The sequence below is a fragment of the Ailuropoda melanoleuca genome, chromosome 2 (genome assembly GCF_002007445.2).
Source record: "Ailuropoda melanoleuca isolate Jingjing chromosome 2, ASM200744v2, whole genome shotgun sequence".
NCBI classification, from domain to species: Eukaryota; Metazoa; Chordata; class Mammalia; order Carnivora; family Ursidae; genus Ailuropoda; species Ailuropoda melanoleuca.
The window spans coordinates 106,256,132-106,269,937 of record NC_048219.1 but is presented as its reverse complement, the minus strand read 5'-3'; the positions used below and the strand labels follow the sequence as shown (position 1 = coordinate 106,269,937).

The 13,806-nt window shown below is 44.0% G+C and overlaps 1 protein-coding gene across 9 annotated transcripts in view; it reads left to right on the top strand.

The window, feature by feature from the left end:
• Positions 1-13,806, top strand: part of NCKAP5 (NCK associated protein 5) — a 950,566-nt gene that overhangs the window by 75,130 nt on the left and 861,630 nt on the right. For 3 of the 9 annotated variants that reach the window (XM_034654447.1, XM_034654437.1, XM_034654450.1), the window contains exon 1: positions 12,931-13,194. The exons of 3 other annotated variants lie outside the window; for them this stretch is intronic. The gene's annotated coding sequence lies outside the window, so the exon portion shown is untranslated. Of the gene's footprint in view, positions 1-12,725; positions 13,203-13,806 lie in introns of those variants that run through there. 3 more of the 9 variants (XM_034654446.1, XM_034654445.1, XM_034654440.1) reach the window with 2 other exon arrangements.

The following is a 13,806-nucleotide window of genomic DNA, read 5'->3' as shown; positions in this document are numbered from 1 at the left end:
CAGACACATGAGCAGGGCAGAAAGCCGGGTTATTTAATCACCTGGAAGCTCAGCCTGCCACTGCAGCTGTTGGAGGAACCTGTCACAGTTGGTTTGCCAAGGACTTAGGGCCAGATGCCTGCCCTGGGAGAACGCATTCCCAAGCTAACACCTGCGCCTCGGGGCAGCCAATGAGGTCCCCCCAAGGAGAACAGAGGGGCCCACGTTAGACGGTGTGTTCCAATGAAATGGGCTCCCTCTCCGGAGGAGGAATCCTGCACAGCAGGAAGAGGACAGGGAGGAGAAGAGGTGCTGACGTCCAATTAGATAACCATCTCCAGGCCTGTCTTACAACGTGCAGCGTTTTGATAGTGTTCACCAGGGGCCCAGATGCCTCTGAGACATTTCCTTCCCACGTTTACTTTTTAAATTTTTCAAACTCATATTGACTAGAGGAAAACAAATGTTCTCATTCCATACAGATTTATTTTAGCAGCAATGGAGGATTAAGTTGGGATGAGGTCATTCCATGTGAAACAGAGTTCTGAAAAAAGAGTAAGCGTTAGGGGCTAATGTAGATATTATTGAGTTCTTCTTGACTTAAATCATGTGAGAAGGATGGGCAAGGGGAAGGGAAAGAGGAAGGGGGTTGGAAGAAAAGGGAAGAAGCAGGATGTCAGCTGAGCTTTTTAATAACTGGTTGCAAATAGTTATTGAGTTTAAAACTATTTTAAAACTATTTCTAAAACTCGCGTGTGTGTGTGTGTATGATGTATGTGAGAGAGAGACATTAAACTTACACACTCTGGGTGGGTCACATATTCACATACTTACACATATGCCTGAGACGTGATCTTAAAAAATAATGAATAATATTTTTGATGTTGTGATTGTGTATTCAGGATGCAAGCATCGGGTGCTAAACCAAAGTCCATCCACAATGTTCCCTTCCTCTGAGGACCTGCATACTGAGTGTTCTAAGGTACTGAGAGGTGATTAAAGCTTGTGGGGAAGTGCTTACACTGTCCTGAGATAAACCATGCTGATTTGTTCTAAGTGAGTAAAGAGGCTTCCCTGCGCCTTCAAGACACAGCCTGCTTTAGACCCAATGATTTATGCTGCACTGTAACTCCATTATGCTGGCTAAGGTAGAGGCAGCCATTCCCCCAAGTTATTAAAGCCGTTCATTTCTTCTTAGCACTCCACGGTGCACAGGGTTTGCATGGTAAAAGAGAAAATAGCTGTTTCCCTTCTAGGCATCTAGCCTGGGGTTCAGTTTTCCACATCCATCTGAATAATACACAGACCTCAGAGAAACAGAGGTACAAAAATTTAGATCCTGCTTGACCAAAGACTTGGAGTATGAATAATTTGCAGTGTAGGATTTTTTTAAAATTTATTTATCTTCACCTTTTACTGTTTTCTCCTACAGAAAGGTAGAAGGTAGGATGTGGTTTAAAAATTCATCTCCAGAAGCAGCAATGACCGGGATTAGCCCAGCTTAGAAGTAACTTGTGGGTGAGCAAACAGGTCATGAGGGGAAGCCAGGAAACTTTGGCCTCCTGAGTCTCAGGGAAGGAATCCATGGCTTGCACCTGTAACTTTTGATTGATGTGTTGGCAGTGGGCTCACTGGTTTGTCTAGTTTCTCTGCAGCACCTGAGTTGGATAGAAAAGGAAGACAACAATTTAATCTCTATTTTTTTTGTGTTGACATGTACAGAAGCCAAAAATACTTATGGTGTTCTTTATCCTATATTTCTGGGAAATAAAAGAATTGTGTTCTCATGGTGGAACCATAATGGGGAGAGAAAGACACATATGTGAAACCCACAGGGACATTGAATGAAGGTTTGGAATTGGGCCTGGGTGTTTCTCAGTTCAACATAGAGAATTTCCTTATCTAGGGAAAAAAGGAAGGTCATCAAAATAGTGATGTAGCCTGTTGATGATGGAGGGCAGTGTTTACTGCCATGAGTGGGATGAGGGCATTAATCTTATCACTTGTTTCCCTTCCACTGAGAGAGTTTTATTTTCTATTTCGGTTCAGAGCTGTCTGTATCTCTATATTCAAATCCTTCATTCTAGCCAGGTATACGCACTTATCTGCCTCCACACATGGACCTGGGCTGGTCGACCCTGAGCTGGCCTCCTGCCCTATGAAGAGAATACAGGCGAGGCCAGAATCTGGCCAGAGAATCGGGGTCTCTGCTGTCATGGGCTGTTGTCATGTCCCATCTGAGCTGTCCCTCTGAGTCCTGTGTGTATTCGAGCTCCTCATTGCCTGATTTCTCACTGATTGCTCCCCCTTGTTTAAGTCTCTTCATAAATATTTAGTACACGTACTGTATTCCATCATGCATAGTGACCGTTGGCTGGAGGCTTTGGAGCCAGCTCCTTGAGTTGAAATCCTAGCTCTGTCTGCTCATTAGCTGTGCAAGTTGGAGCACGTTATTCAACCTGTGTGTGCCTCAGTTTCCTCATTGTAAAAAGTTGGAGAATGAAAGGATGTCATACATACGATTGTGGTGAAGCTCAGCTGAGTGAAGAGGCTGAAGTGCTGTGAGAGGCATTTGGTGCATCCTAGGCACTCTGTCAGGGTTTTGGGCATTACACTTACCGCTCTTAGTATTTGACCTTGTGTATTTTCTTTAATTATTCAAGCCCGCTCTGCTTTAAGTGTGTTTCCTTTAGATGACCTGTTGGGTTGCTTCTGTACTGGAGCGTAGCCTGTAGTTTCTCAGCCTGATTCAGGGTCCTAGTAATCTAAGAAAACTGATTGCATTGAGGACTCTGCAGGAACACACACACTTTCCCCTTTTGTACTTAAAATTCTCAAGGTTTGAGGCTGTGACACAGGTTGGGCTCCCTAGGAGCAGAAACTGAGGTAGAGCCCGTCTATTGATTGGGTTAGGATATGGGTTGTGGGGTGGGGGGTGGTGAATGGGGTTGATATCTGGAGAAGGGAAGGGAAGAAGGTGGACCGTGACAGTGACGCAGATGCCATAGAGCATCAGCCAACCCTACAGACAGCTGTCAAATGCATATGGCCCGTGGAAGGACTCGAATCAACTCAGAATTGCCTGGCCTTTATATTCGTGCACGGATCAGTAACCGGATGTGGGCCACTTTAGGAAGGATGGGCCCTTGGGCGAGGCAAATCTTGAAAGAGTTGGCAGCTGGAGGCCCCCCTGTAGCTTGAGGAGGGGTCTGGGCAGCACAAGCCCACGTCCTCCACAGGTTGAGTTCCAGACTAAAAGACGAGGCCTTCCCAGGAATACACACCACAGCATCTCTTTGAAAAGACTTCACAATTTGGCCAAATGTCTTTTACCAGGATGGGTGGGGGAAGAAAAGGAAGTTGTCCATGGGTAAGGAATGATGCTGAAGGAAGGAAGGGTGGCCAGGAAGATGGAAACACAGACCAGAGCAAAGGCTTATTTTGCCGTACGAAGTGGGACTCAACAGGAAAGAGAGGAAGCCACGCAGAATCTTTATACAGGAGGGGCTGATGGAAGCAATTTAGGAGTGTTAGGTGACTTGTATTGAAACACGCTGTTCCCACTTAGACTTTTTTTATAGACTTCGGGAAGTTGCTAATAGAAATTAGGTGGGCTTAGGGTGATCAACCCTCTTGGTTTCCCCAGACCAAGGGGTTTCCCAGGATGCTTGACTTTCATTGCTAAACTTGGGTTCTAAGTGGGTTGAACAAAGCCTTTCCCAGGGCACCTCACAGACTTACAAATGAAGCCATGGACAATGGATGGGTAGAGAGTTGGGAAAGCATGAACAGCTATTTTTCCATCTAGTTACGAGCAACATTATTGATGATTCCTGCAGTGCTTCTCACGCACTTGGCAACTAATAAATATAGATCAAAAGGAAATGGAACATGAGGACAAGGAATTAAAAGAGAATTTTTTTTGGGAAAAAAACTGCCGAGGATAGGGAAAGAATGGAAAGAGTGGTAAAACAGGCAATAAGTCGAGAATACAATCCAGAGCTAAATGCCATAACGTACCTGAATACTTACGGAGCCGTGCTGGTCAGGCCAGGCCTCGAGCCAGTGTCTTCAGTACAGACCGGGACTCTTTTGTACCCACAGGCACTGCTGACCAATCCTGGGAAACTTCTCTCTACTCGTGCCCTCACCTCAGTGATTCTGGACTTCCCTTCCCTCCCCTCCCCTCCCCTCCCCTCCCCTTCCCTTCCCTTCCCTTCCCTTCTTCTTCTCTCTCACCAGAAGTGTAATATAATATGTGTTTCAAAGTTAGTAAGAAGCCCACTTCCACCCCAAACTGACGTCCCACATATCCAGCACTCCCCTCTCCCAGAGTGAATGAGTTTCTCTTGGGGATTGGACATAATTTAGTGCTGGTGTGGAAGTCTGGTGTGGGGGCCAGGGAGGTTATCTGCTTCTGGAAGTGCTTTTCTAAGGGTGGCTTAATCCACATCCAAGGCCAAAAACTGTTGGAAATGAATCTTGTCTCTACGTTGAAATGAGAGCAAGATCTTCTTATTTTATGTCCAAAATATGGAATGTGTAACAGGAAAGGCCCTGAAAAGCTGATATGTGGCACTAATGGTGACCTTTGGACTTTCTAACCTCGTGTTAAGCACAGTCCACACTCAGTCAACAATACCATTGAGGAACTAGGCTCCCTACTAATGACTAAGTTCTTCGTATCCAAGAGCTTGGTGCATCATGCTCAGTTAGTTGCATGTTATTGTAAGGTTACCTTCACTTTTCTGTTTCTGACATAAAAATCTGTTACCACCTCTCACCCTTAGACTAATGGTCCCTATACTTTCAGTTGATTGTCCTCAAAACAGGGGTAAAAATATTTTTCTATGTACTTTCTATTACACCTCCCAATCAATAGACACCCATAGAATATTCTATGAGTATTTGTAGCTCGTTTGGATTCCAAAATATGCATAGAGCCTTGAATACAGGAGGCATTCAGTGAGGATTTGTTGTATTAACTGTAAAGTGCTCCATATGTTTGGTGAGTGACTCAGTGAATGCATTAGCAAATTCAATAATAAATTTAAAAGATAATGATTTAAGAGACATATTGGTATAGTCCTCAAGTTCACACGACATTTGTTAGGCACAAATGCATCATTTTCTCTGGACTCCTAATGTATTTTTCACTCTGATTAATGATGCCGATTGCATCTTGGAGGAGGGGCAGGTATGGTAATCTGCATCTGCCACGTGGGTTGGAAGAGGTGTAGCAGAAGAAGGAAAAGAGGGGAGGAAAAGAAGAGGGACAGTCAAGTTTCCTCATCTGAGGCACTGATGCCTTGCCTCTGTCCTTCCTTGGCACCCATTCAAGGTGTGACTGACATCCCGTGTTGGATCGAATCTACCTGCTTACCCTTACTTTGTAGGCCTTGTGCCTAGCACCATGCTAACTACGAAGTCTAGAATATGGTCTCTGAATCAGATGACAGCAGCCTGATTGGGAGGTAAAAGTGGCCTGCCAAAAGCGAGTGTGAACACGAGTCCTCACTGTGTATAACTAAGTACTAAGCTGGGTGCTGTAGAGGGTCTGGGTCCAAAGAGCTCAGAGAGTAGGTGTCGATAAAGGGGGGAGTAGACATGGAAAGAATACTGTAGTGTAGTTCAACTTATCCAGCCCTGCCTATGAATGTGTGTCCCTTCTCTGATCTCTTTGGCAGGTGGGAGTAGGAGATGGTTGGCAGGGTGGGCTGTCGGAGGTCAGGGATACCATCCTAAAACCATTTTATGTAACCAAATTCTACCCAAGATTTATTTCAAAAGTATCCTATTGCTAAAATAACATTCTAAAGGCTCCTTATTACAGTAACTATGCTCTTCCTATACAAACAAGGAATGTATCATTTTTATATTTATTCAGAAGGTATGGGCCATATCATAAATGTTTCTAACCTAACAGTAGCCTCTCATGACCTCGACTGATAGGACTTATGTTATTATGATCAGTCAAAATAATAAATGATAACTAGTAAAATGAATGGGTGTTCTTCTTTGTTATTAGAAAGGCTATTACTTTAAAATAATTTCCCCACCAGTAGATTTTTAGGTTTCGCAATAGATTATTGTACCCGGGAAAGGCTTAATCTGTCTTCAAACAGTTCCCGTGGATTTATTTAAAGTATAAAGTTTAAAACAGCAGTGACAATAGAGCTGAGGGGCTCTGCTATCTGCAGAGTTAGGTCTCACAGGCTTGCTCATTCCTCAGGGGAATTATGGAGGCTCCTAGTACTGTGTGGTTTTCTGGACAAAGGACCATTTCTCAACACCAGAGTGAGCTTTGCTTGGGAATGTGAGGGAAGAACAGGGACTTCCTCTCTGGGGAGATACACTAAATGTGCCTCATCCCTGCTTGGCCCACATTTCCACGGATGTTCTTTGCACCTGAGTGAGTGGCTCTCCCTCTGCACCCCGTCCCCCATTTCTGCCACTGCTATTGACTTCCCAGGGCTGTTTGGTTGGGGACAGACTGTGGAGAGGGTTGCCTGTCTTTCTCTGATCTGTAAGGATGCCTTTTCTAAAGGGCCTGTGAGGAACACTTTCCACAAAAATAAGGTGTTTCTGGAGCCTAAAATATCAGGTCATCAGGAGTGCCTGGGTGGCTCAGTCGTTGAGCGTCTGCCTTCGGTTCAGGGCGTGATCCAGGGTCCTGGGATCGAGCCCCCCGTGGGGCTCCTCCCCTGGGAGCCTGCTTCTTTGTCTCCCACTCCCCCTGCTTGTGTTCCCTCTCTCGCAGGCTGTCTCTCTCTCTGTCAAATAAATAAATAAAAATAAATAAATAAAATAAAATATCAGGCCATCAGAGAAAAGAACTCATTGTATGTGTGTGCGTATGTGTGTGTGGGGGGGTGTGTGTGTGTGCATGCTTCCAAAGGTGAGGGGAAGAAAAAAGAAGGAAAGGCACACCCCTCTTCCAGCCCATCCCTACAACAGACCCCTGCCATGTCTTCCCTCCAGCGTCTCTACTTTTGTCTTTTTAGCTTAAGAAGATTGGTCAGCATGAAAGGAGGAATGCTGGGGCCCCCTGGGGGCTCCGGAGTCAGCCCAGGGCTCTGCTGGCCATTTGGGCAAAAGCAGGCAGGGATTTGGAAGCCTGTGGCTCTGTCCCCTGGAGACCCAATCCTGATTCCTCCCTGGGGCACCCTATCCTGTTAGCTCCCTTTCTTCTTTGCATCCCAGGGTGGTTGTCTATGTCCAGTCTGAGGAGGGGGGGACCAGGGACCATTAGGTGCAGGAGCCCCAGTACGTTTCAGGGACCACGAGGAGCTGACTTTCATGCCATCCAGGGCAGGCTTTATTAAAGGCACCAATCACACAATAATCCTGGTCTCACACATCCAGGAGAGTCAGTGGCTCTCTCCACCCTCTTCCCTCCCTCAGTGCGATCACTGATTTTAATGGCCTCTTTGTATCTGGTGAAAATTGAACTCAGGGTCTTTTTATTTAGACAATCCCTACAGGCCACAGAATGAGTTGCTTTCTCAGTCTGTGGACAGCCATGTCCCTCGGGGCCTCCTTCGGGCTCTGGTTTCAGAAGGACTCTGTTCTCAGGTTAAAAGGAATGCAACTTGCATCTTATAGTTTAATGAATTTGCATAAATCTCTGAGGTAGCATTGTTGGACCCAGCTGGCAAACTGGACTTTAATGCCATACATCAGATTGGTGTAAAATCCAACTCAGAGGGAGAGTATTGCTCCCCCCCTCCCCTTTCCCACCTCCTCCCGCCCTTTTTATTTGGGGCAAGCAAAGTAGTTAAAAATGTCAAACTCACAGTATGCACTGTCAACAACACAATGAAGAGGCTGAAATAAAATCCTCCGACTTCATGGTGATACTTTATACTTACATAGGGCCTTTCATCAAGAGTCTTCTCATGCCCGAGGAACATTAACCCCTGCTCTTCCTCTAGGGCTGGACCCAGAGCCTGAGCTGGGTGGGAAATCAAATGCATAGGGGGATAGCACCCCATTTCCAAGGACAAATTTTTATGGTAGGTCCCATTTTACATCTTTCCCCTTCACCTTCTTTTTCAACAGATGTTTGCTGTATCAGCCTCCCTCCAGAGGCCCCTGGTGCCCCAATCATATCAACAACCCAATAGACTACATGTGTGTTGAGGGTCCCAGCAAGCAATCCCCCTTTCCCCCAATGAGGAAAAAAGCATTTGTAAGTTTGAAACTCGATATATCATGAAATGCATCAAAGCAGGTGTTAAGAGAGTCCTCTGAACTTCGCTGGACTTCACACTTTATGGTGTACTCTTGTTTTTGTTTGATTTATGTACGGGGACATCTGCCACGATTAGAGCCTAAAAATGTTTTTATCCGACTATGTGTTTGGGACTATCGGTGTGGCACCTGTTTTGTTTCTTCCAAGTTGCATTTTGTGCACCAACTTTGCGTCAGCTGTGGTCCATGGAGATAACGGTTACCAGGAATTTGCCTGTTGCTCACACTGCTCTTTCCTAAGGAGCCTGGACAAAGCAACTTGGTCTGTATCAATGTCTGGTTGTAGACTAGAAGGTCTTCTATTCGATTCTCTTGTTATAATCAGTGCTTCTAAATATGGTCTGAGGACCACCTGCATGAGAACAATGTGGGCCACTTCTCAAACATGCAGATTCTCAGGGCCCCAGAGACTCACTCTAAAAAGCCAGACTGGTTTGAACGCTGAGATGTGCCCATGTTACTCCTTCTAAATTCTCTCCTGCTTCCTGTTTCTGATCATATTAACTTTTACGGGGTAGACCGGCTGGCAACAGTCTCTCTCTTAAGCATTGGCAGAACCATTAGCTCCACAAGAAAAAAACAGATATTGGAGCAAAAGATTATGAGTTACTGAAGGCTCTGTATAAAGGGAAATAAGAAACACTTAAATGCCTGCTCTTCGATATTTTCTCCTCACAACTGGAGCTTGCCCACCTCCAAGGGCCTGGAGAATTTACTCCACAGGTGATGCTCTGGACATAAGTCCGTGAGTATGATTCCCATACTCTTTTTGTTACACTGTATCTCCTCTAAGAGCTAAGCAGAACAGCTGGGTTATGGGAGGGAACAGACGTCACAATAGTTTGATACTGAGGTCTGAAGGTCTATTGAATGTCTACTGTCGTGTATCACACATTGGAATCAGAACCAAGTGCTTTAACGATGACTACATGCTTCTCATTCCAATTTCATTATTCATATTGGTTTATCAAATCTCTTTTTAGTATTTACAATCCTGAAGTGGGGGATCTACCTCTTACTGTTATGTGACCATAGTCAAATTATTTGTGTAACACATCTCTGTGGGCCTCAGTTTCCTTAGTTGTAAAAGGGGAGTGATAATAACAGTACGTAACTCAGTGGGTTATTTTAAAGGTAAGTTAGATAATGTGTTTAATGCAAACAGCACACATCGATGTTTAATAAAAGGCAGTAGTTATACTTGTTTCTGGGGATAAGAGGCAGAGAGGGAGGGGAAACCAGACACTGGAGGTAAAAACTGTACCTGTGATGATAGTCTTGGTAGGTCCTCAATAATACACGACCATCACCGGCAAGCACCTCTAAGGCAGTTCTTGGCTGTGTTTCACACCTCACGGATCTGATTACCATCTCTGACTTTAGGGATTTTCCAGAAAACACTCAACCATGAAGAATACAGTACAAGACTTTTTGAAAATGGAACAGATAAATAGACATTTGTATGCCTTTTATAACCCCCCCGACAGTCCTCCATGGGTGAGGGCAGGTCTCATGGGAGAGAGGGGATTGCCTGGATGAGGCCAGGAAGGCCCCGGCAGGGGAGGTGAGCTAAAAGCATCTTAGCAGGTGAGGAGGTAATTTGGGAAGCAGCATTAATGACCATCTGGTAGAGGTGGGGACGGTAGCCCCTCCCCCATCATCTTTCCCTTATTTAATTTTATACTAAATTTAAGTCAAGTTTTATACTTGTCTTTAACTTTCACTTAAGAAAGTGTGACCCATCACACCCAAGGGGCTCCAATCTTCATTTAAACAGAATCTGGCCTCAGGTTCCTGTAATGTGTGGATTATAGCAAAATCCAAAACATGCAGGAAATATGGGCTGTGCTTTCCTTTTCTTGAAATTATTACAGGCATAAGATATCTTCTCACTAGGAAGTAAGACAAACCTCCAGAATGGTTTCTCTAGAGGAATGGAAATAGTGCTTTGAAAAAAACCTAGCTTACCTTGGTGGAAATTTTCAGTCGTTCCTTCTGGTGGACTTTTTCCCCCTAAAGAAAAACATCGTGTCTAACGCATGGCTTATGCCTGTGGGTTTCTGTGATAGTGGTCTTGTTGGCCGTGTGTAGAGGAGACAGACCTGTGCATTGTGCCATCACCCAGGCCACTGAATTTCAAAGCCTGGAGTCCCTAACAAAGCTCTGAAGACTCTTTATGGATTAGACTTTTCTAACCTCCCTCTGGAGAGTTCCTTAATGTTAGACCAGCCATGACGAGGAGCTGGGCAAACCTGTGCCCTTACAAGCTTTCTGACTTGTCCTCCTGTGCTTACTAGCAACCAGTGAACAGAACCAGAGCGGTTCATACTTGTCTTACCTGAAAATTCCATTTGTCAAACAGCAATTGCACAACAGAAAGGTCAGCACTTTACGTTCTGAACACTTAACTTTAATCATTGCTTAAGGTGGACAGAGTTTAAGAGGTTTTCAAGCCAGTCCCCTGAAGTAATGGAAAGGGGGATTGGTCATTGGATCAGGAATGAAAATCCAGCGTCTGGTTCTTGCATCTTCTTTACCCCATTCCATCCCCACGTGCTGCCGTATCCTCATAGAAACTCTGAGAAGATATGTTCAATCAATAGATCTTTAGTGAGTACCTACTATATGTCAGATATTTGTTGAAAACATAGCTGGTCTCTTCTTGTGATTTATTTTGAAAATGATACAATCATACTTCTATTATTTTTAACAACAAAAGTGGAACATGTTCATTGAAAAAAAGATCAAACCACCCATAATATATGGAAATGAAAGGTCCCCTATCTCAGTCCCCAAGGATAGCCACTGTTAATAATTGGTATAATTCCTCCATTATATTACATTCTATACTGCAATTTGCTTTATTCATTCAACAAGCAACTCCTTCTTTCCATATCAGTATATGCACAGTTATCTCAATTTTTTCAACTCCTTCTAAGTTTTCCATACTATGCACTTACCCTACTTTGTATAACTTACCTTTTCTTATACTGATGGATATTGAAGTTATCTCTACTTTACTGGTTTACGAATAATGCTGTAAAGAACATTTTTGGGCTTATATGCGTGACCTCTTCTGTGAATTTATTGGTGGGATCGCTCTGGAAAAGTGGAATTGCTGGCTCTAAGGGTTGGAAAATCTAAAAAATCTTTAGGTATTTTTAATTTGCTTCCCATAAATATTGTGTTGATTGAAACCCATCAGAGCTATGTGCTGTCTTTATGTGATGCCTATATGAAAGTGGAATTTTGGGGGGCCTTGATACTCTATCAAATCAATAATCTACCACTGCTCCTTGAGAAAATAATTTGTGGGCATGCAGTGAGCATCCACTGTGGGGAAGCAGTGAGATGTGAGGTCATTGTTTTCCAAGGGCCAGGAGAGTGTTTAATCTAAATATATATCCCCTTCCCTGGAATCTGCCAACCTTATTCCTGCCTCCATTCTTAGTGCCCTCCCCCTATTTGGGCTGAAGATTGACTATGGCAGGCGATTGGCGTGTAAACAAATAACAGAACACAAGAGTTGCCCTTAAAGACCTTTCAAACTGGGTTGGGGAGACAGAACACAGATGGCTACAAAACAAGCTAAAAATACAAGTTGGTATATAAAAAAGCTGCAAATAAATATAAATAGCAGCATTATGGCAGCTCAGAGGAAGGAAGGAGAACAGTGGTCTAGAGTGTTGAGCTTCAGGACAGAGACTTGGTGGAGGATTTGTGGATTTCCCCAGGTGGGGGTTTTGGTGGTTGGGGAGAGAACCCAACCAGTAAGAACCAGCGGACACAAGAGATTCCAGGAGAGAGTGGAAAACAGGCAGGAAAGTGCTCATTTTTGTCTTGCCAGTTTGAAGCGGCCGGGGTTTACAATACTCCTTGAGATTATTATAGATACTTGGCAAAGATTTTTTTTTTGGGGGGGATATGATTGTGGTGGTGCAGGTAGGTCACTGAAATTTTGAGACTGGTGAGATCAGGTGAAGGGGATCAAGAGTACACTTATCTTGATGAACACTGAGTAATATATGGAGGTGTTGAATCAATCTGTTGTACACCTGAAACTAATACAACACTGTGTTAACTACATTGAAATTAAAATTAAATATTTTTTGAGACTCTAAAGAAAGCTTCTAGCACTCTTAGAAAAAAATCCACCTATTTGTACACATATACAAAATTTTGCCTACATTTCGGGGGACACATTCTTCTACCCCAAGATGAAAAACTTTAGAGTATGTCTAAAAAGAGTTGCACCCAAGAAAACCCATTTAGGAAAGACATTGAGCAGGTACCTATATCATGGCAAAAGCTGTTAGGCCACACAAGACAGAACTAATATTCATATTTGCGAATCATCAAACTCTGAAGCCGACTGCAAACAGGTGGGTAAAAAACTCCACGGGGCCGTGCTGGCATTGCAAACTTTCCCTCCACGTCTGCACTTTATCCAGCGTCAGTTGGTGGGGGCGATTCTGTGTCTTTTTCCGGAGAAAGGCTCTGACCTGAGAAAAACCAAGCTCTTGAAAATTTGAATCAATGGGATTATTTACGCATGTATAACTGGAATCCGCTCCTAGATGCCGATTTTGCTGCAGAAAAGATACTCTTGCTCCCCACCCCCTCCTTTCTTTTTGACAGTCAGTTAATAAAGACTCAACAATAAGCAGCTGCCAGTGATGTCATTTGGGACTTTGTCCACGGAGCTTGTATTTACAAGCTCGGAGCAACCACGGGGCCGCAGCCCGGGGAGCAAGTCTCCACAAACTCGCTCCGAATTCACTGCAGGACTTCACTGCCACTTTGGACGTTCAGGAGAACTGAGTGTGTTCTCTTAGCACGGCCTTTTTAATGCTTCAAAAATAAACAGAGGATCAACTCGGGAAGAAATTTTCAGCTGGAGAGAGCCGTGGCTGTGTGCGTCTCCAGGACTGTGATATGTATTGACTGAAGAGCTAACTACAAGTAAGGCTGTGGGTTGGTTTTTAATTTTTTTTTTAACTCTTGTAACAGTTTTTCTTATTTATACAGCTTGCTTTCCTTTTAAAGTGCAATGATGATGGTTAGGTGTTGCTACAGGCTCTCTGGGCTGCCACAAGTATGCGTCTGTTCCTCGTAATTACAGTGCGCTGAGCTTGCCGGGGATAGGTGCAGTGGACTCCTCTGAGAACAGGCACCCGGGTGTAGATAACAGACAGTGAATTCCTAGTCCTCTTTTGATTGCTGGGAGGCTGGATTTTTTTTTTTTTTCTAATAAAAAGCAGCCAACCATACAAAAAACTATTAACTAGGAATTTTAATAGAAACTATTTACTAGGAATTTTAATAGAAAACAATAGATTAATTTTTAATTAACTGGTGTGCTGGAAGGGGGAAACGCACTTTTTGTTTTTGGGCTCTGATCCCTTCTGTGGTTTGTGGATTTCTAATATGTGCTTGTTGTTTACAGTGTCTTGTTTCCTCCTGCCTACACCCTCTCCCCAAACGCATACATACACACACCCAGGGCTCATTCATTCTTGGGGAATTTGAAAGTATAGAAGAATGTTTTGAAATTGAAACCATTCCTATCTGGAT